The 4115-nt window shown below is 44.2% G+C and overlaps 1 long non-coding RNA gene across 2 annotated transcripts; it reads right to left on the reverse strand.

Annotated features, from left to right (window-relative positions):
- Positions 1-551: 551 nt before the first annotated feature.
- On the reverse strand, positions 552-3560 carry LOC133392900 (uncharacterized). Of its 2 annotated transcripts, XR_009765878.1 has the most exons (3): positions 1464-3560; positions 1028-1103; positions 552-958 (listed from the first exon to the last, which is right to left on the reverse strand). It is a non-coding gene; the product is annotated as an uncharacterized LOC133392900 (long non-coding RNA). The 2 variants fall into 2 exon arrangements; XR_009765877.1 differs by having other exon boundaries at positions 552-1103.
- Between the last annotated feature and the right edge of the window lie 555 nt (positions 3561-4115).

Consider the following 4115-nt stretch of genomic DNA (forward strand, 5'->3'; position numbering starts at 1 on the left):
GGGCATGCCCTTCAACGATTAGCTGCGCGCCCTGATGTATTGCGGTGTGGTACATAACGATGGTGCCATCATTCGTCATGTACCACTGATCGCGAAAATTGGTTCGTAACATCAATCCTTTCCTTACAGTGGCAGTTATCTCTTTGCCCTTAACCTTTTGGATGAAACATTCTGCTGCAGTTGCTGTATTGCATTCTTTAGCAATCTCGATGTGCTCTAGCTCAATCAACGATGGGCTGCTTGTGCTAGGCTGTTCCTCCTAGAATGGACCAATTTTCCAACATCGTGCAGCTTCGCCTCGTAATCGTATGCCGATGTGGTGTTAATATCCCCAAATCAAAAAACGTCATCGTAAACGTGCAGCAGATTATGCACATTGCTGTTCACAAGCGTGGGGCTGTAAACATGAGCATAATCTGCCACAAACTGCTCCAGCAACGATGCTGCATACTCCCATTTGTTCTGATAGTGCGACGTGAAGAGGAAAGTGATCGCAACAAACAACAGTATGAAATGCTGGTACGCTGCATCGCAAAGTCTGTCCTTCAGTACCACGAAACCTGCATAATGGAAAAACATCCTGTAAACCAGCCTTCCAAAGCATGACATAATGCAACATTAGAAGCCTTCGTAGGAAGTTTGAACGCAGGCTTAGATGAAAACACGCTGTTACTGTCGGGACAGCTTAAACTTTACCACTGGATGGCCGTTAATCCATTTGTCTATTTATCTTACCAGCACTCCTTTATCTGTCTGGTGCATGCATGCATTCTGACACAAAATCCGTTTACACAGGTTATCATATCAGGTTGTGGAGTAGGGCGGATGATATGATACGGGTACTTTTCATCACAGAACAATTCGTTAGTCCTTTCTTGATCCTCTGTACTGTATGGGAATTTATGACAGGCGTTGTACGAATAATAGCTAAGATTGGATTCGCCACAGAATATGACCACTACCATAACGGAAGAATCAGGCAGATTAAAAACTTTCATTCATATTGGGCAAAACTGACATCTATTACCTGACTACTTTTATAGAGCGGCATACCATCTACAAAAAAGTCGATCTCAAAACCCTTGATTGAAGGTTTCACATTGCTAAAATAAAACCGAACGTACTCACTAGTGGGAACACGGAACAATCCATCCCGCACGACAAAATCGAGCAGTTTTGTAGCTCGGATTTTCGATCGTTTTCCGCCAAAAGCGATCGAGAAAGCGAGCAGAAATGTCAGGGAAAACGCTTGGATTCCGATCGAAGAAATATTTCAATCCTAAAATTTCAGCGCTGAAAATTTCGAAATATTTCATTTATAAATTTGCAGCAATTTTGAATGCGAAATATTTCACAGCCATGGGCAGTGAAATATGTTTGCAGTTTGAGATTGAGAAGTTTTCGATCGCTTTGCGCAGCGGGATTGAACGTAATGAAAAATTTAGTGACTTTTCAACTCTTACCGACAATATCGCTGCAAACATGTGGCCACACCTCTGTACCACAGACGTCCTCCGCCGATGGACGTTATCTCCGCTTCCGGGGATTTCAACACCGGTGTGTGCGTGAACGTCCGGGAATCGAGTGGCAATTTGCAGTGCGGTTGGTGCTGCCTAATGTAGACAAGTAAAAAGGCCAAGGCGCTATGCATTTGGCTGGTCTGTAGTTCCCACAGTCTCAAGCGATCCTCAAACGACGCTTGCACCGAACAGACGATCTTGCAGCGGCACCTCGTGTGGCAAACCATCGTCCGTATCGGTATCACCACCGCTGCTGTAGCTCATCGCGCCTTCCTCCTTACTATCGCTCTTCGATGATGGAAGATTTTCTGTACAGTAAAAAAAAGACACAATGAGCAGCAATTGATAAAGAATGATTATCTAAAATAGCCAAAGACAAAATTAATTACACCAGACACGACATGGAACACATTCAATCAATCTTATTTTTCAGTTTTTACATTACACTTATCCATTGCTGTGGATTGTGAAAGGCTAAGGTGCATGGTACACCATACCACTTCGCTTATCACGACGTGTTGCCATTATCACAGCACAAATTAATTGAAACCTTGTCGGGATCGGTAAGAATGGATTGTGCACTCTATGATGATCAAAACGCGTTAGAGGCTTCGATTACAATTTCTAGGCGCCAAACGCGATTGAATCAGGCAACATCCACACGATAGAAAAAGACCACACTACATGTACATGAAAGGATGCAGTATGATAGGCGCTCATAGGACCAAATATACACGCGAGTGTGTTCGGTACCGGCCCTAACCGAGAGAGCACATTCCACTCAAATCACGATTGGCAGCGAGGACGCGGAACGCAGAATACGCGGAAAAAGGAAGGATATAAAAGCGGATTAATTCATGAGCGCCCGTTGTGCGTTGCATGTATGTCGAAAGCCTGAGAATTAAGTGATTTTTTTATCACATTGCGCTGCTTGCACAAATGATATTCTCACCGAGTTACCTGCTTCTCCGTGATGAGATCACCAACACGAACATCGTCACGACTATTGTTGCCCGCTTGGATCCTTCTACAACCAGTTCTGCAACTACTAATCCAGGAGCGCTGGACGCTCAGCGACCTATCGATAGATCTTTGGCCTCTCAGTGCTCGCCGCCGTCAGTTGTCTTTGCTTACCCGCTGAGTACTACCAATACTACACCAACCTGCCCATCATCACCGCTGCAGCAATCAACCATTCCTGTTTCCATCTCTTCATCGTCAACAGTGTCTGTTAATTAACCTATGAGGGCTACAGGAGCTGTACGCAAGCAGTCGGACCGATCTCTACCAGACTACCTTCCTGCTACTGTTAAACGCACATGTACAGACTATGCTAAACAATGATTAGTGTCCAATGATTCATCATTACTGCGTTTGCCAAATGAATAGCTTAGCATTTATTACCAAAATACTGCCAGACTACGATCCAAATGTACTGATATCTGCGACTAGCGGCCGACGAAGCCGAATATGATATCAATGCGTGAACAGAAACATGGTTAAATGACTCTTTACCGGATAGTATACTATTTAACATTGATAAATTTATCATCTATAGATGTTTATGTTTATGTTTATGTTTCTTTGTATATCGATGGACAGTACCCTACAGGCAAAGAGAGAGAAATTTACAGGCGAGGAGCATGTAGAAACAGGGAGAAGAGGTTCGGTGGAATTTGTATTGCCCGCCATAGTCGAGCGGCAGTGATTTTTTTCCGAATAGAGAGCAAGCGCGCGCATAGCGCTCCCTCGCTTGCCTTCAAATTTCACGGGGCGCTCTCTCGATACAAAACAGCTGATCAGCTGAAACCCCTTCCCTCCCATTTCTTTCCTCTTGCGTTGCGCTGGATGCGCGGATCAGCTGTTACCCCATCTCTCGCGTTTCTCGCGGTTTGCGCTGCGCTGTTGCCGCACTTTACGCGTTGCGCTGAACACCCTCTCTCCCCGCCCCGCACGACAAAATCGAGCAGTTTTGTAGCTCGGATTTTCGATCGCTTTCCGCCAAAAGCGATCGAAAAAGCGAGCAGAAATCCCGCACGACAAAATCGAGCAGTTTTGTAGCTCGGATTTTCGATCGCTTTCCACCAAAAGCGATCGAAAAAGCGAGCAGAAATGTCAGGGAAAACGCTTGGATTCCGATCGAAGAAATATATCAATCCAAAAATTTCAACGGTGAAAATTTCTAAATATTTCATTTATAAATTTGCAACAATTTTGAATGCGAAATATTTCACAGCCATGCGCTGTGAAATATGTTTGCAGTTTGAGTTTGAGAAGTTTTCGATCGCTTTGCGCAGCGGGATGTCAGGGAAAACGCTTGGATTCCGATCGAAGAAATATTTCAATCCAAAAATTTCAGCGTTGAAAATTTTGAAAAATTTCATTTATAAATTTGCAACAATTTTGAATGCGAAATATTTCACAGCCATGCGCTGTGAAATATGTTTGCAGTTTGAGTTTGAGAAGTTTTCAATCGCTTTGCGCAGCGGGGCACGACAAAATCGAGCAGTTTTGTAGCTCGGATTTTCGATCGCTTTCCGCCAAAAGCGATCGAAAAAGCGAGCAGAAATGTCAGGGAAAACGCTTGGATTCCGA

The sequence above is a fragment of the Anopheles gambiae genome, chromosome 3 (assembly GCF_943734735.2).
Source record: "Anopheles gambiae chromosome 3, idAnoGambNW_F1_1, whole genome shotgun sequence".
Lineage (NCBI taxonomy): Eukaryota > Metazoa > Arthropoda > Insecta > Diptera > Culicidae > Anopheles > Anopheles gambiae.